This window comes from Ranitomeya variabilis, chromosome 2 (assembly GCF_051348905.1).
Source record: "Ranitomeya variabilis isolate aRanVar5 chromosome 2, aRanVar5.hap1, whole genome shotgun sequence".
In the NCBI taxonomy this organism is placed as follows: Eukaryota; Metazoa; Chordata; class Amphibia; order Anura; family Dendrobatidae; genus Ranitomeya; species Ranitomeya variabilis.
In genome coordinates this window covers 846959597-846976206 of record NC_135233.1, presented here as the reverse complement: position 1 = coordinate 846976206, position 16610 = coordinate 846959597, and the positions used below count along the sequence as shown (strand labels likewise).

The 16610-nt window shown below is 43.5% G+C and overlaps 1 protein-coding gene and 1 long non-coding RNA gene across 4 annotated transcripts in view; one reads left to right on the top strand and one right to left on the bottom strand.

Moving 5' to 3' along the window:
• The window catches only part of DIS3L2 (DIS3 like 3'-5' exoribonuclease 2), a 445122-nt gene that overhangs the window by 352184 nt on the left and 76328 nt on the right, over window positions 1–16610 (bottom strand). The gene's annotated exons all lie outside the window — the stretch shown is intronic.
• Window positions 3517–16610, top strand: part of LOC143808007 (uncharacterized) — a 38984-nt gene continuing 25890 nt past the window's right edge. Inside the window, exon 1 of the long non-coding RNA XR_013221858.1 lies at window positions 3517–3614. This is a non-coding gene — a long non-coding RNA (uncharacterized LOC143808007). The remainder of the gene's footprint in view (window positions 3615–16610) is intronic.

Below are 16610 nucleotides of genomic sequence, written 5' to 3'. Positions count from 1 at the left end.
ACTAATCCGTCCGAGGAAAGAAAGGGGTTAAGAAAAGCAAAAAAATTTTTAGGGGCATGCCTCCCTCTGAGTAATAATGCCTGGAAGGATTTTTCTTGCTTGGTCGTTCAATGTTTCTGTAAGCTTTGAATGGGTCCTGGCATTCCCTCAATTTTACCCTAAAGACCAAATGGTGTGCTATCTATTATAGGCACAGCCATGTGTCCAGTACTCATATTGGATGGATTTTTGAAAACTGACCATCTAATGCAATACAATTTGAGGTGTGTTCCTCAGAAAGTACAAAAAAGATTCATATAAGACCGTGGGGAAAAAAAATGCAAGTTGTAAATTTTCAAAATTGTGTTGCATCAACTGCATAAAAAAAATGATGGTATCAAAGTACTCACTACCTCCCTAGATAAATAAATTACAAGATTTAATTAACAAAAAAGACATTTATGGGGGATTTGATTTCTGTTGCTCTTGAACCACACAGGCTCTGCAAATATGACAATCTATTCCAAACAGAACAAAATTTGTGTTCCAAAACTCACATTGTGCCCCTTCTGTTCCGAGCCCTACAGTTTGTCAAAACAGAACTTTTTGACTACACCGCGCTCGTAAGAAAAAATAGTGGGGTCCACTTTTTGGTGTTATCTCATGCAAAAGTGAGAAATTTGGGGCGAAAGCAAGATTGTGAAAAAAAAAAAATGAACTTTTTCAATGTGACGACCTAATGTTATCAAACTTTATGTCGTAACCAGTGAGTTTAAAATGTTCAATATACCCCTGGGTAAAATCCTTGAGGATGTAGTTTCCAAAATGGTGTCCGTTGTGTGGGGGGGTTCCATAGTTTAGGGACATCAGGGTGTCTCCAAACAAGACATGGCATCCGCTCTCGATTCCAGGCAATTTTCCGTTCAAGAGGTCAAACGGCGATTCTTCCCTTCAGCGCTCTGATGTGTCTAAACAGTGGCATTACCTCATATATAGTATATCGCCGTACTCACAAAAAATTACACAACAAATTTTGTAATCCATTTTCTATTGTTACCCTTGTGAAAATAAAATTGGGATCTGGAGTAAAATTTCTGTGAAAAAAAACGTAATTATTCATTTTTTTCCCTCCACGTTGCTTCAGTTCCTGAGAAGCACCTGAAGGGTTAATAAACGTCTTGAATGTGGTTTGAGCACCTTGATGGATACAGTTTTAGAATGGTGTCACTTTGGGGTATTTTCTGTCATATAGGCCCCTTAAGGTCACTACAAATGTGATGTGGTCCCCCCCCCCCCAAAAAAAAAAGGTTTTGCAAATTTTATTGGAGAAATCGCCGGTCTACTTTTAACCCTTATAACTTCCTATTACAAATAAAAAATGGTTTTAAAAATTGTGCTGATGTAAAGTACGCATGTGGGAAATGTTATTTCCCTTCGGTGTTTTTAAGCAGCATTTCACACATTAGTAAACAGATGCTCCAAATGTAATAGCCTCAAAGTCTTGCAGATAAAAATAGCAGGTGTAATCTAAGCGATAAGAGCAGTTTCTTAAGCTTGCATGCACATCTCTACTGAAACTAAAGCCAGCTACTTCGCCAAGTCTCCTGGTAGATTTGCCCATAACAGCTAAAAACATTATATTTGGTCAGAAAACCAGATTCCCCGTGGCCACTAGAGGTCATGAGGAATCCAAGCTCTCCTAGATAATGGCTGATCGGAGTGCACCTGCAGATGGGCAAGGCGGGAATGGGTTTATTCACATGATGCAGAAAGTGGACCATCTTGAAGCTAGTGATGTCACAGAAGACCAGCATTAATCCTCCTCCAGCTGCTTCATAGTAACAATCTACACTGACTTCATTCCACCAGCTGGGCACACAGGGTGAGCAGACTTCAACAGTTACACTTTTCAGCAAAATAGCTGTGAAACTGCCAGTTGCCAGCAAACACAAAGAAATCGAGTATATATAAAATAAAGTTAGTGATGTTAAGATGACATCATTGACCAATCGTCTGTGGTTTGAGTAGTTTTACAGTAGGGATCAGATGGCCAGTAGAATCAGGATTTGCCAGCTCATCACAAGAGTCACTGATGGCTAGAGAGGCTGTTTAGGTGTTAGACCGCTAGAACCTCCATGATTCTTGCATGAATGAAGCAGTTAAGTGTATGATTGTCCAGCACGTTATACACTTCTATGGGAATGAAAACAGGTTTTTACAAGTAAATTAAGTACTGGTCATGCATTCACACAATTTTAGGACTACCTTTTAACCAGATGGGCATAGGTCCAAGTTGCCTGCAAGCCAATCTTGCATAACCTATTCCTACAAGTTGAGCAAAAACATTAGCACGACCCTAGTCCAGTGGTAATGTCAGCTAGTCCATGGCTTCTGGTCCAGAGTCCTTAAAACCTAACTGCCGACATCCTAGGTGCCTCTAAGTGAAGGCCCAACATAACGTCAAGCCTGCATCACACCCCAAAGCTGGGGTCATGCCAAATCCATTAGAACAGAGGTCCTGGGGACACCAGCAGGTAGGAGGTTCACAGGGCTCTGGTCCAGCAACCATGGACTACAGCTTTGGCTGCTTGTCCAGGGTCCTATAAGCTTTTTGCTCAACTCAAAGGGAATGTTTATGTAATGTATTTAGTAGGTGGGGAAACTTTAATCCAGATCAGGTTAAATTGTTAATATTTCTTCAATTGGCCATCAATAAAATTACTCTCAAAATAATCAGATTTTTATGAAGATTGACAGGCTCCATACCAGAACTGCCACTTGGAATCCAGTTATCAGACCTGGGTCTTCTGAAAAGACCATATAGCAGAGTAACAACCACAGGGATAAAACAGATTTTCAATCCTGGGAATCAGACCATACAGACTTCCACTGAACTACAGCAAGAAGAAATCTTTGTAGAAATGTATTACGAAGCCAAGTTTACGGAAATCTTCACTACCTTTCTCTTGTGTTAATTCTATTTACTAAGACTGTTGCAGAACAGTCACTGCCTTACACAAGGTGATGACATCACAGGAAGCAAGGGAAGATTACACAGAGGGAAGTTTCACTTCACACGAACCTTCGACACCCTGAACTGATGGGAAAGAAAACATTCAAGCACTCCTCCTTATACTTTGCACAAATGCGGATTCTGAGGTCATTGTACCAGGAAAATGCATCAATGTACTATACAATATGAATTAGTACATAAGAAATAATAAGTTTCTTTAACCGTAACCTTTTGGCTAGTAAACAAAATATCCATTAAAGTGGTAGTCTCATCTCCTAGATATTATGTGAATAAGGATGTTTCAGGGTGCTTCCTTCAGAGGATCCTTAACTCAGTTTACAATAAGAGGGTTATATAGCCAAAGAACAAAGTATCTGTTGTTGAATCAGATGACTTTATTGGCCATGTACAGCAAATACAAAGCATTATACAACACAACAAAAAACGTAAAAAAAACAAACACGCGTTTCGCCTTTATCAGGTGTACACATTATCCACGTAGAGGAATTTTTTTTCTAGGAGAGTAAAATCACCATGTTATTACAGACGGCAGCATACCAGTGGAAGGATGACTGTTTGCAAACATTTCCCAATGTTGTGCCTCCTTGCACAACTACACCAGGTGAGCAAGATTCTAGTTGTACTTTTCTCATCAAGTAAGCGTCACTCATTTACAACACTTAGATAGCGCTCTCCCTCGCTTTCCCCTCATCCCTTTCCCAGGACCACATTCTCCTAGATATTACATCTACTACATATTGGGAAAGTAACAACAACAAATACCTCCAATTAGAAATTTAATATAGTTCTTCTGATTCACTATGTTGCTTACCCTATGTGCAAGGCACTGCAGCAGCTTAGGCATCAATGGTTACAACCACTAACAGTTAAATGTCACTTCATATGATTGATAGTAACCATGGATACCTAAGCTACTACAATGCGCTGCACATGGGTAAGCACCATGGCGAATCAGAAGATCTTTATACATTTCTAATTGGAGGTATATGCGATTATCACTCCTACTACATATTGGGATCCTGGAGATGGGAATAGCCCTTTAAGGAAAGAAGGTGAAATAGTTACACAAAAGAAATGTACTCAATGTAAAGATTTCCTCTGGTGATGCAATGCAGCGTCCATTGGGCTCATCCTCCATGTAATCTGACATATCAGACTGCCGTAGCCCACAGGTGTCTCCATATAAATAGCTAGAGGGGGGGAAAAAAAAAAACGTTCCTGAAGCACTTGACTTCAGAGCGTGCAGCTGGCCTGCAGAGATATCAGGCTGATGAGCCGAGACAGATTGCGTACATGAGAACAGCACTGTACGAGCTTGGGTTTATTTGGAAAGTTACACAAGAGGGGAAAAGTGCAGCGATTAATGAAAATGTTCATTAAAACTGGAAAACTGAGGTTTAGTTATGGGAATTGAGACACTGAGCTTACAACTGGGAAATCTAAAAAAGGTGAACTTAGAATTGAATCTTACTGGTAAAGGCTTGCATTTCATTCTCAACCTGTCTAAAGTATGCAAATTCTAGGCAAACAGGCGATAAAAATAAGCGGCCAATTTATCAAAGCACTTTACAACCTAATGTTAAAAACATTTGCCAATTCTGAGACTTCAAAAGTTAGCGGGGCTGATATAAAAGTGGCTGCATCTTAGCATAAAGGTGCAGAGAAGGGCGGACTGACTCAAATACATTTTCTGACTTCATTCCATAGTGTTTACAGACCAGCAGGAAATAAACTACCGAAAATAGGAATCTAGATTTCCTTCCAAACACTAGAATTCGCTTGCTCTTGAAGAAATTGTTCGTTTAAACCAAGATACACACACCACTATATATTAGTATGTGCATCTGTATCGTATACCTATATTAAATAGACAAGCCCGTTATAATCTACTATATAATGGTCTAAGGGTCACTTCCGTCTGTCCTTCTGTCTTTCTTTCTGTCGCGGATATTCAATGGTCGCGGCCTCTGTCATGGAAATCCAAGTCACTGATTGGTCGTGGCAAAACGCCCACGACCAATCAGCGACGGACACAATCCGGCGGCAAAATGGCCGCTCTTTCCTCCCCGCAGTCAGTGCCCGCTCCTTACTCCCCTCCGTCCCTGTGTTCCCTTACTCCCCTCCAGTCAGCCCTCACACGGGGATAATGCCAGCGGTACCGGAGCGCGGTGTAACGCACTCCGGTTATGCAGCTATTAACCCTGCGTGACCAACTTTTTAATATTGATGCTGCGTATGCATCATCAATAGTAAAAAGATTTAATGTTACAAATAAGAATATTAAAAAAAAGAGGGTTATTCTCATCCTCCGACATCGCTCGCTGTCCTCGGCAGTGCAAGCGGCAGGTTCCGGTGTCAAGGATGCTATGCGAGAAGGACCTTCCATGACGTCAGGGTCATGTGACCGCGACGTCATCACAGGTCCTGCGCTCATACCAACTCTGGCACCGGAAGCTGCCGCGTGCACCGCACACAGGCGCCAGGACTTCAAGGGGCCTTCGGAAGGTGAGTATATGTTTATTTTTTTATATTAAGTCTTTTTTAACCACGCATATAGTGCCCACATTGCTATATACTACGTGGGCTGTGCTACGCACTGCGTGGGCTCTTATATACTACATCTCTGTGCTATATACTAACGTGGCTATGTTATATACTGTGTGGCTGCTATATACTGCATGGGCTGTGTTATATATTACGTGGCCAGTGTTATATACTGCGGGGGCTGTGCTAAATACTGCGTGGCTGCTATATACTGCGTGGGCTGTGCTATGCTATATATTACATGGCCAGTGTTATATACTGCGGGGGCTGTGCTATATATTACATGGCCAGTGTTATATACTGCGGGGGCTGTGCTATATACTGCGTGGCTGCTATATACTGCGTGGGCTGTGTTATATAGTACGTGGGCACTGTTACATACTGTGTGGTCTGTATTAACGCAGCGGGTATTCTACAATATGTATGTATGTATATAGCAGCCACATAGTATATAGCACAGGCCACGTAGTATTTGTCTGCTATATACTACATGGCTCCTATATACTACGTGGCCTGTGCTATATACTATGTGGCTGCTATATACATACATATTCTAGAATACCCGATGCGTTAGAATCAGGCCACCATCTAGTAAGTTATAAATAAAGTCCCTGCATGAATTATTTTTTTATAAAAATAAGCACAAAAACATACCCATTCACTTTCCGTATTGAAAATGTATACAGGCTGTGAGCATTCCCTGACGTGATCGCACTCACACAACCCCCAAATCAATGGAACCCATATAAGTCTATGAACCAAGCCAAGCATGTGCAGTTAAGAGGGTCTCAGGAAGTGAAAGTGATTGAGCATGTGCAAAGCTACAGAACAGTGGCTCTGAACTGCGCCGACTCAATCAGCTGATAGACCTCAAGCAGGATAAAAAATGATCATTGATTACATTTTGTAATGAGAACCCCAACAAATTGCCAGATTCTGTGTCCATCAAATACCATCAGTACACCATTAAACCCATTTACTTGAAGCCAGTCGGTTTCCACCATGGAGTCAGTTTTTGGGACAAATCTGAGAAGACCGTTTATGTAGCATAGGTTAATGTGAACCTCTCCCATCATCTCTTCTTCCCACAACCGCATACAAGACTTCTCCCAAGCGTCCCCCATACTCTGGAACTCTCTACCCAAACACATCAGACTCTCGCCTACCACGGAAACCTTCAAGAAGAACCTGAAGACCCACCTCTTCCGACAAGCCTACATCCTGCAGAGATCCTCAGTCTATTGAACCACCACACGACCAGCTCTACCCTCTCCTAGTGTATCCTCATCCATCCCCTGTAGACTGAGCCCTCATGAGCAGGGTCCGCTCTCCTTCTGTACTTGTGTGTGTCTTATATTAGTCATGTTTATTGTACTTGTCTATGTTTGCCCCTTTTCACATGTAAAGCGCCATGGAATTAATGGCACTATATAAATGTCTTATAATAATAACACATAGCAAGCTCAGTCTATGTTCAACACTACTGTCAAAGCCGCAATGAGTAAATATTCTTGCAATAATCCTCAATAGTTGTCATGCAAATGTCATGGCTCCTCATTCATTAATTCCCCACAGGGATACGATGCCCCAACACAAACATTTAGGGTATGTTATATTAACATGGACAGTGGACTTTCCATCTGGATATTTCAGAGAAACATCTGATGCACATTATGGCACCAACACTGGAGATGGGAAAGATCTGTGAACTTCTGCTGCAGATTTTCACTGTGGATTTCACACTTTGCAAAGGATTACACCTGCAGTACAGTGACAGCATTTCCAGGGTGAAACACTTTGTCCCTAGAGAACATGTTTGTGGTGTATTTTTGCTAGGAAAACAAAATCTAAAATAAAAGTATCCAGGAGTATGGCAAAGCACCAGTTTTTTTCAGGACAGAGCACAATTTGGCCATTATGACAAGTAGAAGGAAAGCATTAGACCTCCAGAAACTGTTTGACACCCAGCCGGAGTTGGCATAGACAGAAACCTGCTAATAGATTGGCTGGCATGCTGTAACGTTAAACGTGGCACCTGCTGAGTGACCAGATAAACTGGGGGTAGCAACAGAGATATTACCTCTAAGGAAGAACTAGTGAAATGCTACACCCAGGAATCTCAAGGGCAACGGTACAACATTTAGTGAAATTTTAAGAAATCACAGATAAGAGCAGTATGAGCCCCATATAATAAGCAAGAACAGCTTGGGAAACTACATTACTAGAACACTTGATGACAACATCTTGGAGAAGCATTGTAATATAAGGAAATCCGATCAGGAGGATGAAGGATTAAGATTTTTGGATGATATACGAGGTGCGATACACAAGGGTGGATTTACGCGGCAACATCCTTGCTCAACAGCTCTCTTGCATCATCTTTTCTTACTGCGCACTTAGCTACATAGTGGATTAAATTAAGAATTTTAAGACAGGCAAAGGGGAGCCCCTGAAAAAGCCTTTACGTCTAAGCGGGAACCATAACCATGCAATGAAAATCAAATATAGCTATGACAAGAGACGGCATTTGAGGGACTTTCCAGTCAAATTCTAGGAAAAGGAAAGAAGAAGAAGAAAAAAAAAAAAGTCTATGGTGCCTTTATGTCCCTATGAAGGAAATCATCTCTTGTCTCGGCCTTTCCTTTGTCCCAGGAAGGTGTGGTGGCCCACTCTTATCTAGTGTGGATGGGGAACAGCCCATGGGAACAAAAACAAGACATGATTGCTTGAAAATGACATATCACCAGGGCCCCAGAGAAGATGTGTGCGCTCACCATTTCTCTTCACAACTCTGTTAGGGCAACCTCACATATCCTGGCAGGAAGTATTAGGAAGCATTTGTGACCAGATAAAGAAAAGAGTGAAATACGTTGCTTTAAGCTCTAAGTGTTATCGTAATATTTATTTTTAGTGTGTAAATCTTTCTGGTAATACAGAATGGTGATATTAACAAGAGAAACTAATGATAAATAATAACACTCAAATATTTTAACACCGTCACCTTGAAGACTTTGAAGGCATTCCAATATTCAAACTCAGACTTTTCCGCAAAAGTTCATTTCACTTTTCGGTCAATATCAATTGCTTTGATAAAAATATCAGAAATTTGCCAAAAAATTAGAACGTGCAATTTTTAAACTGTTTTAACTTCTTCACAACATTCGTCATACATGTACGGCACAAGTCGGAAATGGGTGTATACAGAGGGTTCACAGGAGTGAGCCCACCCCATACCCGGCCTATCATGACTGTATAGTACAGACAGGACCTGCCTCTAACAATTGCAGGTGGAGCGGAGCTCTAACCGCGATGTTTAACACTCGGCACCATGGATGCAAGTCATTCCATGTGTCCATCGGTGCACTCGTGATGTGATCACGGGTAGCCATGACAGCCGGTGGTCTGCCGATGACCCCCATCTTTGTCATTACGGAGCTCCTTTGAAACCTTTGGTCGGGCTTCAAAAGAGACAGTGATTTCTGCTATATGCACCAATGCTGTTGCACTGCTGTATATAGCATAAGCGATCAGACAATCACCGCTTCAAGCCCCTTAAGTGGGGTAACAAATTAAAAAAACATATATATACACATACACATATATATATATATATATATATATATATATACACACACACTGTATATACTCGAGTATAAGCTGAGATATTCAGCCCAAATTTTTGGGCTGAAAGTGCCCCTCTCGGCTTATACTCGAGTCACGGTCGGCGGGTGAGGGGGAGAGGGCGCTGAGGCATACTTACCTGCTTCCGGGGCTCCTGGCGCTCCCCCTGCCCGTCCCACGGTCTCCGGGTGCCGCAGCTCTTCCTCTGTCAGCGGTCACGTGGGACCGCTCATTAGAGAAATGAATAGGCGGCTCCGCCCCTATGGGAGTGGATCCCATAGGGGCGGAGCAGCCTATTCATTTCTCTAATCAGCGGTGCCGGTGACCGCTGACAGAGGAAGAGGCTGCGGCACCGAAGACCGGCTGTCCGGGGGAAGGAGCGGGACGCCGGGAGCAGGTAAGTATGTCATATTCACCTGTCCGCGTTCCACACGCCGGGCGCCGCTCTGTCTTCCCGGCGTCTCTCTCTCCGCACTGACTGCAGGTCAGAGGGCGCGATGACGCATATAGTGTGCGCGCCGCCCTCTGCCTGATCAGTCAGTGCAGAGAGACACCGGGACGGGACGCCGAGGAGCTGCAAGCAAGAGAGGTGAGTATGTGTTTTATTATTTTTATCGCAGCAGCAGCAATGGCACAGCTATGGGGCAGTAAGGAACGGTGCAGAGCACTATATGGCACAGCTATGGGGCAGTAAGGAACGGTGCAGAGCACTATATGGCACAGCTATGGGGCAGTAAGGAACGGTGCAGAGCACTATATGGCACAGCTATGGGGCAATAATGAACGGTGCAGAGCACTATATGGCACAGCTATGGGGCAGTAAGGAACGGTGCAGAGCACTATATGGCACAGCTATGGGGCAGTAAGGAACGGTGCAGAGCACTATATGGCACAGCTATGGGGCAATAATGAACGGTGCAGAGCACTATATGGCACAGCTATGGGGCAGTAAGGAACGGTGCAGAGCACTATATGGCACAGCTATGGGGCAGTAAGGAACGGTGCAGAGCACTATATGGCACAGCTATGGGGCAGCAAGGAACGGTGCAGAGCACTATATGGCACAGCTATGGGGCAATAATGAACGGTGCAGAGCACTATATGGCACAGCTATGGGGCAGTAAGGAACGGTGCAGAGCACTATATGGCACAGCTATGGGGCAATTATGAACGGTGCAGAGCGCTATATGGCACAGCTATGGGGCAGTAAGGAACGGTGCAGAGCACTATATGGCACAGCTATGGGGCAGTAAGGAACGGTGCAGAGCACTATATGGCACAGCTATGGGGCAGTAAGGAACGGTGCAGAGCACTATATGGCACAGCTATGGGGCAATAAGGAACGGTGCAGAGCACTATATGGCACAGCTATGGGGCAGTAAGGAACGGTGCAGAGCACTATATGGCACAGCTATGGGGCAATTATGAACGGTGCAGAGCGCTATATGGCACAGCTATGGGGCAGTAAGGAACGGTGCAGAGCACTATATGGCACAGCTATGGGGCAATTATGAACGGTGCAGAGCACTATATGGCACAGCTATGGGGCAGTAAGGAACGGTGCAGAGCACTATATGGCACAGCTATGGGGCAATAAGGAACGGTGCAGAGCACTATATGGCACAGCTATGGGGGCAGTAAGGAACGGTGCAGAGCACTATATGGCACAGCTATGGGGCAGTAAGGAACGGTGCAGAGCACTATATGGCACAGCTATGGGGCAATAAGGAACGGTGCAGAGCACTATATGGCACAGCTATGGGGGCAGTAAGGAACGGTGCAGAGCACTATATGGCACATCTATGGGGCAGTAAGGAACGGTGCAGAGCACTATATGGCACAGCTATGGGGCAATAAGGAACGGTGCAGAGCACTATATGGCACAGCTATGGGGCAGTAAGGAACGGTGCACAGCACTATATGGCACATCTATGGGGCAGTAAGGAACGGTGCAGAGCACTATATGGCACAGCTATGGGGCAATTATGAACGGTGCAGAGCACTATATGGCACAGCTATGGGGCAATTATGAACGGTGCAGAGCACTATATGGCACAGCTATGGGGCAATAATGAACGGTGCAGAGCACTATATGGCACAGCTATGGGGCAATAATGAACGGTGCAGAGCACTATATGGCACAGCTATGGGGCAATAATGAACGGTGCAGAGCACTATATGGCACAGCTTTCTATGGTACAGCTATGGGGCAATAATGAACGGTGCAGAGCACTATATGCACAGCTTTCTATGGTACAGCTATGGGGCAATAATGAACGGTGCAGAGCACTATATGGCACAGCTATGGGGCAATAATGAACGGTGCAGAGCACTATATGGCACAGCTTTCTATGGTACAGCTATGGGGCAATAATGAACGGTGCAGAGCACTACATGGCACAGCTTTCTATGGTACAGCTGTGGAGCAATAATGAATGGTGCAGAACACTATATGGCACAGCTATGGGGCCATAATGAACGGTATGGAGCATCTATTTTTATTTTTGAAATTCACCGGTAGCTGCTGCATTTTCCACCCTAGGCTTATACTCGAGTCAACAAGTTTTCCCAGTTTTTTGTGGCAAAATTAGGGGGGTCGGCTTATACTCGAATATATATATATATATATATATATATATATATATATATATATATATATATATATATATATATATATATATATATATATATATATATATACACATACATATACATATATACATACATATATACATACATACATATATACACACATACATACATACATACCCACACACACATTTCTTTTTTTCGTGTATAAGCTAAGATATTCAGCACTCTTTTTTTGTGCTGAAAAAGCCCTTCTCCCCCTCGGCTTATACAAAAGTCATTGCCGATGGGGAGGGGGGGTGGGGGAGCAGAAGGCATCATACTCACCCTCCTGGTGTCATCACTTCATATCAGTCCCTGCATCTCGGACGCCGGCATCTCTCTTCCTGTCTTCCTTCCTGTATTCAGCGGTCACGTAGCACCGCTCATAAAAGTAATGAAGATGCACGTGTCTTTACTCCCATAGGCGTGGAGCGTAAATTCATTATTTTAATGAGTGGTAAAACGGACCGCTCAGCACAGGAAGGAAGACAGGAAGAGAGATGCCGGCGCCCGAGATGCAGGGACTGATATGCAGCGCCAGGAGGGTGAGCCGGACTGGGGGAGGGTGAGACATACGAAATTCACCTGTCCCCGTTCCACTGCCGCGCTGTGTCTTCTGGGTCCTCTGGCAGTGACATTCAGGTCAGAGGGTGCGATGACGTGTTTAGTGCACGCCCTCTGCCTGAACAGTCACTGCAGAGAGCCGGCGACGCTGAGGAGCAGCGACGAGAGGTGAGGTTTTTTGTTTTTTTTTCAATCGCAGCAGCATTATATTGGGCATATTTTTGTATGGAGCATCTTATGGGGCTCCTGACTCAATATGGATGTTCAAAAATATTTATCCTACTAATGTGTCAATTTTACTTTTAATGGTATCTATTTTTTTAACTTTACCAGCAGCTTATGCATTTCCCACCCTAGGCTTATACTAGAGTCAATAAGTTTCCCCAGTTTTTTGTGGCAAAATTAGGTGCCTCGGCTTATACTCGAGTATATGCAGTACATATATACATACAATAAATAAAGAAAATTTGGCAGCACTACCAAAAAAACGGGCACAATAAACCTGTAAAGGTGATGTCCAAACATCCAAAGTAGAAAATGAGGAAAAAAAAAACTAGGCTGCATTCCCAAACAATCAGATTGAAAAAACGTGGCTTTACTGATCCATTAGCAGCAAAGCTCAGATTTCTCTAACCTTCCCAAGCAAGGACTTTTTTTCTGAATATAATATATATACAGTACAGACCAAAAGTTCGGACACACCTTCTCATTTAAAGATTTTTCTGTATTTTCATGACTATGAAAATAGTACATTCACACTGAAGGCATCAAAACTATGAATTAACACCTGTGGAATTATATACCTAAAAAAAGTGTGAAACTGAAAATATGTCCTATATTCTAGGTTCTTTAAAGTAGCCACCTTTTGCTTTGATGACTGCTTTGCACACTCTTGGCATTCTCTTGATGAGCTTCAAGAGGTAGTCACCGGGAATGGTCTTCCAACAATCTTGAAGGAGTTCCCAGAGATGCTTAGCACTTGTTGGCCCTTTTGCCTTCATTCCACGGTCAAGCTCACCCCAAACCATCTCGATTGGGTTCAGGTCTGGTGATTGTGGAGGCCAGGTCATCTGGCGTAGCACCCCATCACTCTCCTTCATGGTCAAATAGCCCTTACACAGCCTGGAGGTGTGTTTGGGGTCATTGTCCTGTTGAAAAATAAATGATGGTCCAACTAAACGCAAACTGGATGGAATAGCATGCCTCTGCAAGATGCTGTGGTAGCCATGCTGGTTCAGTATGCCTTCAATTTTTAATAAATCCCCAACAGGGTTACCAGCAAAGCACCCCCACACCATCACACCTCCTCCTCCATGCTTCATGGTGGGAACCAGGCATGTAGAGTCCATCCGTTCACCTTTTCTGCATCGCACAAAGACAGTGTGGCTGGAACCAAAGATCTCAAATTTGGACTCATCAGACCAAAGCAAGTCTCTTCTGCTTGTTGCCTGTCCTTAGCAGTGGTTTCCTAGCAGCTATTTTACCATGAAGGCCTGCTGCACAAAGTCTCCTCTTAACAGTTGTTGTGGAGATGTGTCTGCTGCTAGAACTCTGTGAGGCATTGACCTGGTCTCTAATCTGAGCTGCTGTTAACCTGCGATTTCTGAGGCTGGTGACTCAGATAAACTTCTCCTCAGAAGCAGAGGTGACTATGGTGTTTCCAATTGGATATGGAAGAGGAGTGTGAGGTGCTGTCGGAGGAGGCAACTATAAAAGGAGAAAAGTTGTGCTTTATGTGCAATATAATCATAATGTGTTATAACTAACCACAGCTAGCTACTATGCCTGGGCAACGCCGGGCTCTTCAACTAGTATATACAACCCCTGGCAAAAATTATGGAATCACCGGCCTTGGAGGATGTTCATTCAGTTGTTTAATTTTGTAGAAAAAAAGCAGATCACAGACATGGCACAAAACTAAAGTCGCTTCTGTCATGGGGTCCTTCTCCGATACCACACAATCAACAGAGCAAGGGCATAGTGAACAATTCCAAAAGCTTTATTTCGGCAAAAACACGAAAGATCCATAGACGATCCACCACACAAAGGATAAGATAGTCCAGAAGCCGAGTGCAGTTCAATAACCGAATAAATGTCCAAGGAGATGAGAGTCCAATAATCCAGCAGACATAGGATAAAAAATGGTCCATATGCTTCCCCTTCTCTCTGACGTGCTGTGTTCACATCATTCCACACAGGACTGATCTGTGTCTCACCTCCCTTATTTTTACAAGTCTCCCTCCTCATTCACAGGTTAGGGGGGTGGGTTGCAGGGGCTCATTGTTTCAACAAGCTAGTTTTAACAAGCTAGTTCAATATGTCATTAGCATATTAGCAAACATTATTCACTGACCCTGTGGAGAGACAACAGTACAGGACTATGGAGGCTGATATCAGATGACAACTCATCCTACAAGAGAACACCATGATAATCAGTAAAATATAAATATACACAAAAAGATACCCACATATCGCACCATCACAACTTCAAATGGCAACTTTCTGGCTTTAAGAAACACTAAAAGAAATCAAGAACAAAAAATGTGGTAGTCAGTAATGGTTACTTTTATTTTAACCAAGCATAGGGGAAAAATTATGGAATCACTCAATGCTGAGGAAAAAATTATGGAATCACCCTGAAAATTTTCATATCCAAAAATATCACCTGCATCAAATTAGATCTGCTCGTTAGTCTGCATCTAAAAAGAAGTGATCACACCTTGGAGAGCTGTGGCACCAAGTGGACTGACATGAATCATGGCACGAGAGATGTCAATTGAAACAAAGGAAAGGATTATCAAACTCTTAAAAGAGGGTAACTCATCTCGCAATGTTGCAAAAGATGTTGGTTGTTCACAGTCAGCTGTGTCTAAAATCTGGACCAAATACAAACATGGGAAGGTTGTTAAAGGCAAACATACCGGTGTAACAGGCCACATTAACCCCCCACCCAGAATATACCCCAGCTCTGTCTGCCTGGGGCCCCAAGCGCTGTCTGCCTGGGGCCCTAATGTTCCGCCTGGGACCCCGTTTGCTGTGTCTGCCCCCCTGTGTGCTACCTGGGGCCTCGTTCGGTGTCTATTCCTCCCTGTGTGCTGCCTGGGGCCCCGCTCGCTGTCTCTGCCCCATTCGCTGTCTCTGCCCTCCTGTGCGCTGCCAGGGGCCCCGTTCTTGAGTATATCACTCAATTCTGTGCAATGTCTGGGGCCCCTGTGCGCTGCCTGGGGTCCCATTATTAAGTATATCACTCAATGGTTCTCAAAAGCATGAAAAATCTGATCTACAGCAGCTGGGGTATATTCTGGCCCAGAGGGGTATAAACTGGCCTAGTCCAATTTATACCCCGGGGTATAGTTTAGCCTAGACCAGAATATACCTGGGGTATAATGTGGCCTAGGCCACTTTAACCCAGGGTATATTCTGGGTGGGGGGGTTAATTTGGCCTGTTACACCGGTAGACCAAGGAAGACAAAAGCGTCAAGACCAAAAACTTAAAGCAATATGTCTCCAAAACAGGAAATGCACAACAAAACAAATGAGGAACGAATGGGTGGAAATTGGAGTCAACATCTGTGACCGAACTGTGAGAAACCGCCTAAAGGAAATTGGATTTACATACAGAAAAGCTAAACGAAAGCCATCATTAACACCTAAACACAAAAAAACAAGGTTACAATGGGCTAAGGAAAAGCAATCGCGGACTGTGGATGACTGGATGAAAGTCAGATTCAGTGATGAATCACGAATCTGCATTAGGCAAGGTGATGATGCTGGAACTTTTGTTTCGTGCCGTTCCAATGAGATTTATAAAGATGACTGCCTGAATAGAACATGCAAATTTCCTCAGTCATTGATAATATGGGACTGCATATCAGGTAAAGGCACTGGGGAGATGGCTGTCATTACATCTTTAACCCCTTCACCCCGAAGCCTGTTTTCACCTAAGTGACAGGGCCAATTTTTACAATTCTGACCACTGTCACTTTATGAGGTCATAACTCTGAAACGCTTCAACGGATCCTGGTGATTCTGACATTGTTTTCTCGTGACATATTGTACTTCATGATAGTGGTAAAACTTCTTCGATATGACTTGCATTTATTTGTGAAAAAAACAAAAATTTGTCGAAAATTATGAAAATTTAGCAATTTTCAAACTTTTAGTTTTTATGCCCTTAAATTAGAGAGTTATATCACATAATATAGTTAATAAGCAACATTTCCCACATGTCTGCTTT